General features: G+C 35.6%; 1 long non-coding RNA gene across 11 annotated transcripts in view; it reads right to left on the reverse strand.

Annotated features, from left to right (window-relative positions):
• Positions 1-1,080: 1,080 nt before the first annotated feature.
• LOC140470988 (uncharacterized) overlaps positions 1,081-16,640 on the reverse strand; it is a 55,917-nt gene continuing 40,357 nt past the window's right edge. For all 11 annotated transcript variants that reach the window (XR_011956832.1, XR_011956830.1, XR_011956828.1 and 8 more), the window contains 2 exons: positions 8,597-8,666; positions 1,081-6,393 (listed from right to left, as the gene is read on the reverse strand). This is a non-coding gene — a long non-coding RNA (uncharacterized lncRNA). The remainder of the gene's footprint in view (positions 6,394-8,596; positions 8,667-16,640) is intronic.

A 16,640-nucleotide genomic window follows, 5' to 3' on the forward strand; every position in this document is an offset into this window, starting at 1 on the left:
ACTCGCCCTCGCCGTTTACATTTTCCTGCTCGTCAGTGATTTAAAGAAACTCAAATGGATGCGATGTCATTCTGCAGCCTCTCTGGAGATTCCTCCGTTTCAGTTCCAACATGGCTTATATCTCGGGCTGCACCTTAATACTAGCGATGCCACGAAAGCATCCCTGTTACCTCAGTGCGATAACAGGCCATTTGTTTGAATAAAATGACCCTCCAAAGAGTAACCCACCCAAACACTTTTTCCAATCATATTTCTTCATATTTACTGCTGACTAATACACATATCCCTGAACACAATGTGCATTTTAGCATGGCCAGCTCACCTAACCTGCACATGTTTGGATTGTGGGAGGACACCACAGCAAAGTCACATAGACTTGGGGAGAACGTGCAAAGTCCCCACAGTCCCCCGAGGAGAGAATCAAACCAATGTCCCTGGCGCTGTGAGCCAGTATTGCTAACCACTGAGGTACCATGTAATCTTTTGCAATAAGTAAAATCAGTGAAAGATACGTCAAAAACAAGTTTCAAATGAACACTCTCCGGCATTGTCAAAGAATGTCAATCTTGCATTCAATACGAATAGGTGTAATGAAAATAAAAAATACAAAATCCCGCCAATTCATGAATAAACAATAATTAAAAGTTTAATTTGATCAAAGTTCATAACAATGTTTCGACGAATTGCAATTTTTAATGACAAATGTAGGTAATTAGCTGACTAATGAATAATTGGAAGTGGCATATATTTACTTAATGCCGAAGAAAGCGACTTGTTTTCCCTCTTGTTACACAGCAGAATAACAATGTGTGTGTGCGTGTGTGTGTGTGTATGTGTGTGTCTGTGTTCGAAATGTTTGAATCAAGCTGTTTCTAACAAAATAACTGATGACTTACGAGCACTTAGTCTTGTCAGCTTTAAAACCACAACATTTGTCAAATATTTTCCAGGAAATTACAACCAGAATAACTAGTTAACTTCTTTTCATAGGAACCCAAAGAGAATAAGTAGCGGACACTGTGAATTAGTTGAGTGATTGCAAGAATTCAACTGAAGACAACATCCCTTCTTTCCAAAATGTTCAAAATTTAAAAAATGAAAATTTATTGCCATTGTTGAATGAAAGAATAGAGATGTTAATTCTTTTTCATTTGATTTTGTTGCATGAAACATCCGTAAGTTGTATTATGATTACAAACACAATAAATGTGAGCATTGAAGTCAAATATAATCAATTGAATTCAACTATGTTTCAACAGATAAAATAAAAATTGATATTTACAATGATTGAGAGATTGTGCACTGCAATACATTTGCAGTGGTTCATATACTGTGCCGTAAATCCACATTTGCGCGACCTACTAGATTGAATAATTATTATTTTTATTCTAAATCAGCAACAATTGAATTATCAAAGTCTGTCAATGCATTAAAGAATAATGAATAATCTCTTTTTGCAAGTGATTGAGCAATGTCTGGAAATGAACTGGAATTAATTCAGTTAAAAGTAATTACATTTTCCTGAATTTTAAGACTGAGATGACCGTGATCATTCAAATGAGCTAACATCAGATACTTGCAATGACGTTGGATGGGAAGTCATTGGTTCCTTTGTGGGGTAGGTGACCTGAAAAATAAAGGCATTTTCATACTGTACTATTAGTACTCAGAAATAATGGATTAAATCTAAATGTGAATCTCATTGTATGTGTTCAAAAGACTTATTTAAAAATAATTGTGCCATTATTGTAATGGCAATGACTTGATAATGAATGCTGTATTTTGAAGAATTAAAATGAATCAATATTTCAAAAGCATTTTGCTGTGATGTTGATTGGATATTTATTAAGATCAGTAAATTGAGGCATAAAACATTGTACCTAGCTTTATGGATTGAAGAAAAATGAGCCATTCAGTGATTATTGAGCAAAATTCTTTTTTTAAGTAAAAAATGTACGTAATACAAGAATTGTGAATTTCCATTAGACGGATTCCTTGTAGAGATATGTTACATCAATTAAATGATCAATATTATTATCAATGTTGAAAGATTTGTGTCAGAATTAGGAAGAGAATTCGTAAGTCATGAAAGTGAGCTTGAAACTGAACAATGTAGTCAATGACATGTAGCGTATATGTGATTTTAATAATATTGTCATTTTTGTACAATGATGAATAATGTTGGAATAGAAATGCCAAAAAAATCAACATGGTCAAAGCAGTTCTTTTCTCACAATGAAATGAAAACAATAATCATTTTGTAGCACTCATTATTTGAAATAGCAGGTTTTTAAATGTGACATATACAGTGAAGGCTAACCCTTTTGCAAAAATGTGGGAAGTTCACAAATTTAAAATGCAGTATTTGTTCAATTTGTAATAAAAATGGTTATAATTTGAATTGTCTCTTGTACACACACAACAAAAAAGGAGCTTAAAGATTGTTAGATTGACAAAGATTTGCTTTACAACATTATTGTAGTATAGTCAATATCTGTGATAAAGTAGTATTGGTTTAAACAATATAAATCAACATTAACGACTGAGCTGAAATATAGCACCTCAATTGCATTAACTGCATAGAATAGTAAATAAATGTTTATTGTTGTCATTTGTCCTAGGAACAATAAGATACTTACTCAGGTTATTCCACTGAATAGTAATCAGCTGATGATGAATATCTTTGTGTCGCTTTATGTGCACTGTTTTGTGTGAACATTGATTTCAATAAATTTAGATATTTACATGAATTAGGAACAGACTGATAACTGGGTGTGAAAGATCTTATTTAAGATTAGACAATTTTTCGGAATTCAGGAGGTTTGCTGAACAAAACACTGTTAAGTCATCATGCAATAAACTGGATTAGAGAGAAATATGCAAATTCAATTTTCAAATGAATGCACTCGGATATTTTCAGAACATTTCAATCGTACATTCAATATAAATAGATGAATGGAAAACTAAAAACAAATTTCAGACAACTCATAAACAGATCAATAACTAAAAATTGATATATAGTAGGAAGTGGCATTTGTTTATTTAACTGAAGAATAACTTAATTTTTTTCTAATATTTATACCTTTGAAGCATCAAGTTCTATCTTTACTTTGCATATTTCATCTTTGTGAATGCAACATTATCAAATATTTTGCAAAGAATATTGATTGAGTGTAATTAGATACATTCTGTTATTAGCGGACTGAAGAATATATATAGCAGATACTGTGATTATTGGAATGAACAACAAATGAAAACATATCTCATGTTGAATTGAAAGGCAATTCATTCGATTCTGAGATATTTTCTTCTCAACATTCAGAGCTGCTCTGGCACAGCTCTGTGCAAGGTGGGAATTGAAATTGGTCTGGTAACAGAGACACGACCAGACAACTCTGGTCTGGTAACAGATACACGACCAGAGTTGCACTAGATTCCTTCATAACATTCCCAACCAGGCTGGGCAGGGCTGAAAACTAATCAGATGTTTATTGCGATAATTGGATTGGAATTAAATGGTTGGATACTGTGTACAATCTTCTGAAAATTCAGTAGTAATTTACAATAATGATGGGAGTTAACAAATGTCTTAATTTAACATGATTTTTATGATCACTTGTGGAACGACAACTTGACAGAATTGTGTGATTACTATGCATTATAAATAAAAATGAATATAATTATTCTATATGTTCATAAGTTCCACATTTTCAGAAATGCAAATTACAATGCTTTTGATCTACACGTAAATTGGAACAAAATGATGAATTGGTCAATCAATGTGCCTATTCAGCTGAAGACAACTTTCATTCTTTCTAAAATACACAATTTCTAAGTCACCATTTCCTGTGGTTGTTTAATGAAAGAAGAGAGATGCCAACCCTTTTTTGTGTGCTTCAAAAAATTCATGGGGATTTCAATGATTTTGCACGTGAAAAATATTCAATTGTTATTGTGATTAAAAACACAATAAATGTTAACATTGAAGTGATTTCTAATCAAATCAATTCAAAAGTGTTTCCAAGTTTAAAATGAAAAGCAATATTTAGAATGATTGAGTGATTGTGCATTGCAATGTCCTTGCATTAGTTATTATATGAAAACATAGTTCCACATGTACACCCCTTACCGAATTGAACAATTATTAGGTTTTGGCAACAAATCGATTTGAAATATTTTATTAATGAATTTAAGAATAATGAGGTATCTCCTCTTACTATTCCACTGAGTAATGTTCAGAAATGAAGAGAAATATTGCAGTGTAAATTAACTGGTGTTCTCTGAATTTCAATGGCTGAGAAGACTGTGATCTTTCAAATGAGCAAAAGTCAGATACTTACAAATGATGTTGCAATGGCAATTATTGGTCTTTTGTGGGCGTATTGGCCTTATCAAACAAGTTTTAATGTTGTAGCACTCACACTAAGAAATATGGAAGGTATTAAAAGCACATTGTACTTGTTATAAAGCCTAAGTTAAAGTATTGCGTAATTATTGTAATTGATAATTGTTTCTAAAATCCTGATAGATAAATTGACTTAATATTTTGAATGCACTTTGCTCTGATGTCGATTGTCTATTCATTAAGATAAATAAACTGAAAATTAAAATATAAAACGTGGCTTTAATAATTAAAAAATCTCAGCAACAATTGAACATCGTTCAACTTTTTTTTGGTTGGTTCATGTCTATGTTATTAATGTAACTTTTATCATGATAAATGTTTAGATAAATGTCAGAACTAGGAAGAAAATAATGAGGATGGGAAAGTGGGTATTATTATGCACTAAACATAGAGTCAATGACATTTGGTACAGGAAGTCATTTTGTAGCAAAAAAAACTAATAATTGTGTGATTATTGTTCATTGACAACTAATGTTGGAAGAAAATAAAACTACCTCAAAATGAAATTAAAATAAATATCATTTTGGAGGTCACATGATTTGAAAAATGGAAATTGTCACCTAATGTGACATTTGAGCTGAAGAATCGTTCTTCCCCCCGCCACCCCCATGTGTAGTCCTGTCAATAATTTAAAATTTAGTATAAGTTGAACTAAATAACAAATGGATGTTCCTCCATTGTTTTCTTGAAAACAAAAATTTAAAAAATTAACATGAAAATGATATCGCTCTGCAAGGAATAATTTCACAGATAATAAGTGTTTGTATTGAATTTAAATGTCACCATAGCTGTAGGAGTGATTTCCCCTGACAGGGAATGAAGACTGAGGAGATAGGCCGAACTCAGGCAAGTGGAAGATGTTTACTCATGCTGCAATCAGTTAATGCAGGGATCATCCCCCCGAGGCCAATCTAGGAAGGGAGGTCCATGACACACTAATGTGTACAGTAAAAAGCAGTATTTTTACACACCTTCTGTATTACAATGTCCACATGCAATGTGGTTACAGTCGTTCCATCATGATACAGACACCCAATCCTGTAGAACACCTAATCTTGGATGAACATCAATATGGATAGCCCGAATTTCCTATTGGTTCATGGTGTTTTACAGGTGCTATAATCTCCAGGCCTTGGGATCTCTGTGCATTTTATTTCCTCACATTACAAAATTAATTTCTGCAGTCCTTTGGGCCTCTCACTATGCCTTATTTACAATTCTCAAGAATATGTAATTAGAAAAGTTTTAAATGTTCTGAGCAATTTTAAAATAGTAACTATTTCTGACAATCAAACCCTGCCTGTTTCCCTGACAGCCGCTGTGGAAGTTAGCTGGGCTCTATCCTGCAGTTGGTGTTTATTCATTCACTGGGACAATTATTCTTTCATTAATGAAAGTCAGGGTTGGTCATTTTTCTGTATGCCTGCATTCTCTTATCACTATCTGGAATATGACTGTCTGGAATTGCATGCTTATGGACTTGGAGTAGGATTGTACAAAATGTTCTTTTTTTAACTTAAGACTGAAACACACTGTTGGTCTTATTTATCTCCCCTCCACCATTTTGTGTTTTAATTCCAAGGCAGGCTGCTCAGGGCTTCCCTACAGCAGCAAATCAATAAGGATTTCAGCATTAAGATAAAAATCAACATTCGCTACCATTAGGAAACTGTACCATGCAATATGCTTACGTCACTGAGACTTAATTCCACACTTAAAGCCGACTATACTGATTTGATCAATGATTACATATTAGATATAAGTAACAATTAGTGTTAAAACTAGTCACTGTAAACTTAAAATGATTAGAAATGTCATATTACAATCCGCAACATGTAGAATTGGAGTCGAAAACAATCAGATGTATCTTCATTTGTAAGGCTGAATATGAATCCAATGATTTCTGTGAACATTCAAATGAGAAGATATCAGATATTTCCTGTCAGTGTTGGATGAGGGATCATTGCTTGGTTTGTGGTTGTGTTGACCTGGAATAAAAGATAATTTTTTCTTAGTAAAATTGGCACTATGAAATAATGATTTAAATTGAAATGTGAATCTCACGATATTTGTTACAAAACCTAAATTAAATTACTGTGTGATTGTTGGACTAACAATGAATTGGTAATCTATTTTAGAACACTGACACATTAAGTGATTCAATATTTCCAAACGGGTTTGCTGTGATATGGTACTAAGCACATATGCTCTTACTTAAAAATTAAAATCATGGAAATGAAAGAAAGATAAATACACATACCATGCGCTTATTGTAAATTCATGCAAAATACAACTGTGGAATATGTTTAAAGCAGTTTTTCCTGAAATGAAAAGATAACTAGAATGATTAGCAGCAGGATGTAATCGCAATAAAAAATCATTCAATGTGACTATTCAGCTGCAGGCAGCTCCCCTTCCTTACACATATGTATAACTTCCAACAATTCAAAATTTACTCTGATAAAGAAAAGAACATACGCATGTAAATTCTTTTTTCTTGTTGACAAAAAAGTCACAAATTTGAATTTTTTTAGCTTTAAAAAATTTAACTATTACTGTGATCAGAAATACAATAAAACTTCATGTTGAAGAAAAATCACATCAAATCAAAATACACATCGATATTCACAATAATTGGGAGAGTGAACACAACAATATCTTTCCATCAGTTAATGTACTGAACCATAATTCCACTGTTATATCCCTTACTGGATTGATCAATTATTAGATATTAATAACTAAATTATTAATATGCTATCATTGAACTGAATATTAATGAGAAATCTCATTAATGTTTGAACGAGCAATGTGTCAACATAAACAGTAATTATTAGTGAAATGTCTAAGATATCTCTTTATAAATGAGGCTGAGATTACTTTGATTGTTGAAACGAGTAGCATTCAGATATTTATAATGAGCATTGGCTGCAAATCAATGCTTTTTGGTGTAGACCTGAAAGATTTTGTTATTGTAGTATAGGCAGTAAGAAATTATGATGTGCATCGCACCTTACTGAATATTTTCAAGTTTTCTAACAGGTTTCTGGTCCAATCTTCAGTTTAACAAGGGTAATTTTGGGTCAGAACATCAATAACTGCAAACAATTTAAACACATCTCCATCAAAGTTGCTAATCTGATAATTCAGAACAAATATAAAAAAATTACCTCTGTAAATTTAATTGACTATATTTTTAGATTATAGTCAAGTTCGTTATCTACTTATTTCCTTCCTATTTCTGACACCAGTGGCTAAATATTGATTAGATTAAATGTCATATGAGATAGACATTAGCTTTCTCTCAAAGATCTGTACAGCACAGGAATGGGCCATTTGGCCCATAATGTTGTGCTGAACATAATGCAAAAGAAACTCATCCCTTCTGCCTACCCTTGGTTCATATCCTTCCAAATTATCGAAATGAACATTAAAGAGCCTTAATGTATCTGCTTCCACCACCAACCCTGGAAGTCCATTCCAGACAGCAATCACTCCCTGTGTACAAAACAAATTGCCCCTTACATGCCCCTTGAACTTTCCCTCCTAACCTTAAACACATGTCACGTAGTTTTTGACGCTTCAACTCTGGGAAAAACTTTCTGACCGTCAACCCTATCTACGTATCTAATGATTGTACAGACTTCCATCAAGTCTTCCCCCAGTCTCCGCCACTTCACAAAAAAGCAATCTGAATTTTTCTCGCCTCTCCAAATCCAGGCAGCATCCTGGTAAATGCCCTCTGTACCCTCTCCAAAGCATCCATACCCTTCCTGGAACATGGCGAACAAAAGTGAATACAATACTTTAAGTATGCCTTAACCAAAGTGTTAAAATGTTACAACATGACTTCCTGACTCTTGTAACCAGTTCCCTGACCAATAAAGGCAAGCATGCCATTTGCCTTCCTAACCACCTAATTACTTGCATGGTCACTTTCAGGGAGCCATGGTCTTGAACGTCAAGATCCCTTTGAATAATAAAGCTGTTAGGGTCCTGCCATTAACTATCTACTTTTTTTTTAACATTTGAGCTTCCAAAGTGAAACACCTCACACTTGTATGGATTAAACTTCACCTTTAATTACTCTGCCCATATCTGCAATTTCTCTTTTTCCTGCTGCATTATTGACAACACTCTACACTGTCCCCAACTGCACTGAACGTTATATCATCTGCAAACTTATTAACTCACCCAATTAGATTTTAATCCATGTCACTTCTATATAATTGCATCGCAAACAGAAGGGTTCCAGTACAGATCCCTGTGGATAAAAGACAGAAAATGAGGGAAATGCAGAATTCTTGAAGAAATGAGGTTTTTTCAATGACAGAATAATTCTGATGAATAATCTTCTAAAGTGAGATTTTTAAAAAAATTAACCCAATATTTTAATTCATTATCCAGTACAAACTGCTTTGAAAATATTGTATCATCTTAAGTGTTGCATTCTCACATTAAATATTATTTAATTGTCATTTCAATTATCACACCATCATGAGATTTACATTTTCGTTCAATCCATTATTTATTAAGGCCAGTATCATAATGAAACATTGACATTCTTTTCAGGTCAACACACCTGCAATCAACCAAAGTTCTCTCACCCAACACTCATTTTAACTCTCTCATTCTCTTTTATTTGAATTCTCGTATTAATGGAAGGATCATTAATCAGTCTTATCAATTAAGAAATTGCTAACTATTTTTCACATAAATATTTAATTTTTTTCCAACATATTGCACAATTACATTGCAATAGGGGTTTTCTCATCATTCTTAAATTTGTTATCAGCCATTTTAAAACTAATTATTACCAAAATCTAACCGGTAATCATTGTTGAAATCCAATATCTCCAGCTGTATATGTGGAACTATGTCTCAGTACATCAACTGATACAAACAATATTGCACTCTACAATCTCTTAATCTTAGCAAAAATAATTTTAAGTGTGGAATCTTAGCTGGATTGAATTGGTTGTAAGAAAAAGTGCAGTCTGAAGAAAGGTCACTGGGCCCAACTCTCTCCACAGATGCTGCCAGACCTGCTGAGTTATTTTCCAGCAATTACTGAGTTTGTTTGTGATTTCCAGCATCCACAGTTTTGTTTACAATCTTGTATTGATTGTATTTCACTTCAATTCTAACATTGTTACAGTTCTGATTATTACAATAAGAGCTAAGTATTTTTCATGTTAAGCATTATTTAAATTACACGTGTTCCTTGTGTAAATAAACCAGAATTAACAAATGTTTGTTCTATGCTTTTACAATAAATCTTGAATTCTTAGAAATCACATTTTTTTGAAAATGAGGGAAGTTGTCTTTCGCTGAGTAGTCACATTGAATGACTAATGCTTTATTTCCAATTCATGTGCATTAAAAAGCAGGTTAATTTTAACTTATGCACATGAATAACTGCTTCAAACAAATTGACTTACTTGATTATCATGAGATTTATGTTTATTTAAGACCATTGTTGCTTCGTTCCATCATTATTAGAAATTACTAATTCTTTTTATCCATTACACAATGGAACTGTCTAATACAATCCTAGTCCAATTATAACAATAAATATCTGAGCAGTTTTCCCTGTGAATAAACACAGTAAGTATGTGATTATAGTCCTGCCCTTCCTGCATGGGAATATTATGGTAATGTGTGTACTAGTAGACCAGGAGCCATGGGTTCAATTCCCACCTTCAACAGAGATGTGTCAAAACACCTCAGAGTTGATTAGAAAATATCTAAGTGTCGACTGAATTGCTTTTCAACCAACATTGTCTCAACTTGTAACTGTTGTTCATTATAATGATCACAACATCTTGAATTTATTTGCTTCACATCACTGATTAAAGTATGAATTGGGCTTGGACTGCTTTAGTACCTGAGAAGTAAATTATTTATTAACACTAAATAGTCACGAGATTATGCAAATTCCTTTTTCTATCAAATGTCATGGACTGTATCTTGTGGTCACTCTCATATTCACTTTCATTATCTTTTTATTTTCTTCTTAATTCAGACACAAATGTTTGAACACCGATAAAGTATGAATAAAGTATTATGCTGCTTCTAAATACCTCTCAACTTTTAATAACTTTGCAGTCTTAAAGATTCTACGGTGTAAATAATTTTTAAGGTGAGGAGGAAAGATTTAAAAGGGGTCTGAGGGGCAACTTTTCCACACTGTTTTTCACATATTGGGATGAGCTGTGAGAGGAAGGGCAGTGGCTGGTACAATTACAACATCTAAAAGACTTTTGGACAGTTTATTGGATAGAAAACGTCCAAAGGGGTATGGGAGAAACACAGGGAAATGGGACTAGTTTAGTTTAGGAAACTTGGCCGGAATGCCAAGTTAGGCTGAATGGCCTGTTTCCGTGCTGTATCAGTCTAGCATTCTACAATTCAAACTTCACTGTGATTGGTCAAGGAAAGAACAAACGGGTGTTAATTCTATTTTGTATCCATAAAAAAGTGAGATGAATTTTAAATAATTTTGTCACATGAAATAGTTTGCTCTTATTGTGATTAGAAATACAATGAATGTGAGCATTGAAGTGAAATATAATTTAATCAATTCAACTGTGTTTCCATGGTTAAAATAAAAATTGATATTCACAATCATTGTGAGTTTGTACATTGCAATATCTTCACATTACTTCATGTACTGAGCCATTATTACACATTTATACCCCCTACTGAACTGAACAATAATTAGATAGAGCAACACTTAGATTTTCGAAAATCTATCAGTACACTTGTAAGAAGGAGAAATTTAATTTTGCTACATGACTGTGCAATGTGCAGACATGAACAGGAATTATTGCAGTGAAAAGTCGTTCCAGTTTTCTGAATTCATAAGGCTGAGATTACTGTGATTATTCAAAACAGCAAAAGTCAGTTTACAAAGCGTTTTGCATGCAAAATGATTGGTTCCATTGTGGGATAGTTGACCTGAAAACAATCGCATTGTTTCAATGGATTAAATTAAAATATGGATTAAAATAATATATGGATCTGACGAAACACATTAGAAAGACAAACAAATTATTCTGCAATTATTATAAGGATAGTGAATTCCTAATAAATGTTGTATTCTGAACAAATAAATTGACTCAATATTTTAAAATCACTTTGCGCTGATGTTGATTAGACGTACATTAAGATCGGTAAACTGAAGACTGAAATATAATACTTAGATTGATGGATTGAGGACAATAAATGAGCCATTCAATAGTTATTGAAGAGAATTATTTTTTGTCAAAATGCAGACAATACAGAAGTAATGTATTTCATTCAATTAGTTTACTTGTCGAAACATGCTATGTGATTTTAATTTATGTAATTTTATACTGATCGATGTTCAAACATTTGTGTCTGAATTAAGAAGAAAATAAAAAGATAATGAAAGTGAATAGGAGAGTGACCATAAGATACAGTCCGTGACATTTGATAGAAAAAGGAATTTGCATAATCTCGTGACTATTTAGTGTTAATAAATAATTTACTTCTCAGGTACTGAAGCAGTCCAAGTCCAAGTACAACAAGATCTGGACAATATCCAGGCTTGGGCTTACAGGAGGCAAGTAACATACATGCCACACAAATGCAGGCTATCACATATAAGACATAACCTAACCACCATCCCTTGACATTCGATGGTGTTACCATGACTGAACACCCACTATCAACATTATCCTGTGAATAATCATTGATCAGGAACGGAATTGGTCTCACCACATAAACACAGTGGCTACAAGAGTAATTCAACTCCTGGCTCCTGAAATCCTGTCCAAACGCTACTAGGCACAAGTCAGGAGTGTGATGGAATACTCCCACTTGCCTGGATGAGTGCAGCCCTAACAACACTCAAGAAACTTGATACCATCGGAATAAAGCAGCCCGCTTGATTGGCACTGCTGCTACTGAACATCAGTGGTGGTGAGGGTAGATGTTTGTGGATGTCCTAGCTACAATCTCTGCCTCTTCTTATTAACAAAGATAAAAGAATCTTACATTGCTCAACTTTCTCATCAAAACCGAGTACAGTATTCACCCAAGCCCTCTTTTATACCAACCAGCAGCATTTCCACCACCAATAGCAGCTTCTCTTAAAATATTTTGTCAGTAACTTGTAATTAACTGGTTACTACAATTACAACTGAAAATGTGTTGCTGGAAAAGCACAGGTCAGGCAGTATCAAAGGACCAGGTGAATTGACGTTTCGGGCATAAGCCCTTCTTCAGGAAGGTCCTGAAGAAGCAGTGAACCACATTTTGAAATGATCTTTCTGAACATAATATAGATCAGGTTAAAACTGAAGTCGGTGTCTTACACAACTTGCTGAAAGGACACAGACAGTAGAATCTGAGGTGATCATGAGGATGTGGAGGTGAATGTGGGAGACAAGCTGGGACTGTATTGGAGTAGTCACTGTGAGAGGGAACAAATGCTGGATGCAGGGTTTCAGCAGCTGATGGACTGACGCTGAGGTGAGCCATCGGAAACTGAGCAAGTGACCACCATCTAATAGGACAGAGAAACTGATCCATCAGCCTGAAACTGACTGACCACGTGGCTGTCAGTGACTCCAACACAAGTGAATGGAAACATTGCTCAGAGCCTGTTTCTGTAACATTCAACACAACCAGGAAATGGAAAGTGAATAATGAGCTGAAAACAAGGCCACTGCTCTGTTAGAGTCAAAATCATTCAATGTTCAGTTATTGGACATTATTGACTCTCAGAATATTCTAACCTGCAGAATCACAGTAAAAGGGGAAAGTAAACAACATTTTTGGCAAAGACAGAATGAGCCAACTGCTTGTATAAAAACAGCTCAGAACAAATGTGCTGAATCCTCCACAAACTGACAAACACAGGTACCATCAGTTTATAGATAGACAATGAAATTCTTCAGAAAAACCCTTCCCTGTTTATGGTGTGTGGTAGAAAACATTCTCAGTGAGAACTGCCACTTATTTCCTTTGAAAAGAATCTCTGTTTCCCCTCAGAAAAGCAGGTGTGCCCCAAACTTACAGACTGTCTTACAGACAAAGGAAACCTGATCAGGGACTCGCAGGTTAATTAAGCTATGAGTGACAGTCCATTGCACACAACAAGAGCTTAGACCACAACAGATTCTAGTGAAACCAACAATGCAATGAAAAAGGTGAATTAGTCTTAATAATCATGCAGCCTCTCTCAATCAAATAATCCCAGTCAACTTCTAAACATTTTAAAACTATTAATACCAATGTATACATATTTATTTACTTTCCTAATTTCCTCCAAAAAAATATATATGACTATTCTCTTTAAAATATATTTTAAATGGTCAATTCATAATCACAATTCAGTTCCAATTATTCTTAGTGCAAAACAACTAGCAAACTAAAATAGTTTCCACGTCAATAATGACACTGGAAACTTTGTTATGTAGTTTACCCATATTTCCAAATATTGTTTTGGTTCATTATTCCAGTGAAGCTAAAATTCAAGTCTATTTATTTTCTCTGATATCCTTCCATTACTTTATTCCCTAATAACAATGCCCATGGTGTAATGGGTGACAAACATTAAATAAAATTGAATTTTCAATGCAAGAACTTGTACAAATAATCACATATTATTCAGTTCATTCATTATCGTTGATTATGAGGGTTATTTTCACTGTATGATCATGTTAAATTCACTTAAATAATCAGAGTAGAATTTTCACCTTTAAAGATATGTAAAGTGAATGTCAAATTATTAATATTTCAAGTAAAACCAAATTCACATTTTGCTCTGTGTTATTCCAGGAATGACAGGATGTGTTGAATTATTATGGGAAACAGGAACAAGTGAAGGTGGTGGCTCTCTGACGTGAGGCCTTAAAGCCAAAGGGCCAGGTGGTAGTTACAGTGGGGGAGGTACCGAGTGCCCCGCTGTCCTCAGAAGGCAGTGAGGATGGTGACACTGACTGGAACGGGTTAGATGACAAAGCATCCACGTATGGACAGAGGGACGACAATGGGTGGGATGACCCACCGCCCTATAAGGCCCAGAAGGCCGTGTCTGTGGCACCACTGGGCATCAAAGGTCAACTTGGACAGACAGTAGGGAGCAACAAAGGGAACTGACAAAAACCAAACATGAACCGTTCACCTGCTGAATAACAGATGTTGGTGTGTTAACACCCAGCCTGATAGAGAAATGGTAATAACGGACCTTATTGGGACAATATGGATGAATTAGTTGAGGTACAGTCTCACCGATGATGGTGTTAGGCCAAAATCCTTTATGCCAAGATGCCCGGACGTGTACAGCAGAACCTGTCTCTGCAATGAGTGGGTGAGGGTTTGAGACCCCCCCAGTGCACAGCCGATGAGTGCCTCCAGGCATTCACAGATATTACAGGGATACACTGGGGAGGGGACAGACTGAATGGGCTAAAATAACCTTGGTGTCTCAGGGAACCAAGGGTAATATCGAGGATCATACAGAGAGGAAGCCTGAGGTGTGTAAGGACCACGGGGGATTACCAAACCCCAACCTGTGATGATGAAATAGGTTTGATGTATTTAACAGATGACATGGGACCCTATTTAACTGTAATTATAAACGTGGGACTGCCAGTGGGAGATCATTCTAATCACATTCTGAATTGGGCCATGAGAGCTGAGACAAACTCAGAAACACAGGGAGGGTAGTACAGTACAGGGAGGGTACTGCAGTACAGGGAGGGTAACCAGACCCACAATGTTACAAGGGAAGCAGGAAAGGGCACATAGACAAGGAACGTAGGCAGAGAGAGGGAGATAGATGTTCACATTGTGTGTGTGCCTGTGTTCACGTAGGCACATGAATATTCATTGATGCTGTGTTTGGGAACCAGCAGAACAAATATTAATAAAAGGAGCATCTATATCAGTTACCGAAACGGATTTGCCCCTCACCCCTCAATTACTAAAATGAGAGCAGTTGGAGAGGGAATCAAGGAAGCTGGATGAAATAAATCTGTCCCAATGCAGATCATCGATATGGCAAAATATATTCAGATATGGGAGTGTGAAACTGAGGAAGGGACCATTCTGGAAGTTGCCATTTTAGAACAGTTCAGAGCAACTATTGATGTAGAGGCACAAACTCTAATATGGGTACAATCTGGCCAGGCCCAGGACAGGAAGCAAAGGAGAGGCGACATCTCCAGAGTAGTTACCTTGCAGGGAGACTGGAACAGTCACAGAATCTGGGGAGTTATAGCTAGGACCCAAACAGCAGGGCGGGTAACTCAAACAGGAATGTGGGTTATTATCTGTAGATCCTGTAAAAATCGAGGGCCCTCTCACTCCCCACCCAAACTGGATCCCATTAAAGCTGGGGCTGAGAAGGCAATAATTGTGACAGTAACAGATTGAGAGAAGCAGGGAATAGTCAGACCAACAGTATCCCAGACTAACTCACAGAAGCCGGACAGCTCATCCCACCTCACTATTGATTAGACCTCCCTCAGTAAATCTGCCACTAAAGAGTATCCTACAGTAGTGAACCACACCACTTTATTTAATGGATTAAAATTGCAACAGGATACAGTCTCAGCCCTTGATATTGTGAATGGGTTACTGTGGACCTAGAACGGTCAGAATAAGCTAGTATTTACTGTCTGAGGAAAGCAGTAGACCTGGATCCAGTTACCTCAGGGACCTCATAATATTCCAGTATATCCCACCGATATATGGCTGATGGAGTGCATCGATTTAATCTTACCAACACCTCATTGCCTCAGTTGGTGAGAAAGAACATATCCGGATATTACATAGAGTATTGGGTCAGGTCAGGCAGGCCGGGCTTAAAATTAACCCACAGAGCGTGGGAAGGTAGGGAGAGATGTACCTGGGACATCACATCAGGAAGATCAAATCAGGAACGGAGGGGGACAATCCCAGTGAAACGAAAGACCATGATTTCAAAACTATCCACCCGCACACTGTGAAGGGGTTAAGGCAAACTTTAGGATTGTTTAATTATTGGAGGACTTTTTTGGAGAATTACCCAGAAATGGCAGAACCATCACGAGCCCTGACAGAAGCGCGGACATTAGCCAGGTGTCAGGCAGTCAGCATATACACAGAGAGACAGCATGCCTTTGGTATAATTCATGACCAAGTGATAGCCTGGGCTCGGTGAGGGTAAATCACCCTGTCTGTGGGCACGTAGAGCATGAAGGACAGGTCAGAGAGTTAGTGG

This window comes from Chiloscyllium punctatum, chromosome 52, assembly GCF_047496795.1.
Source record: "Chiloscyllium punctatum isolate Juve2018m chromosome 52, sChiPun1.3, whole genome shotgun sequence".
NCBI lineage: Eukaryota > Metazoa > Chordata > Chondrichthyes > Orectolobiformes > Hemiscylliidae > Chiloscyllium > Chiloscyllium punctatum.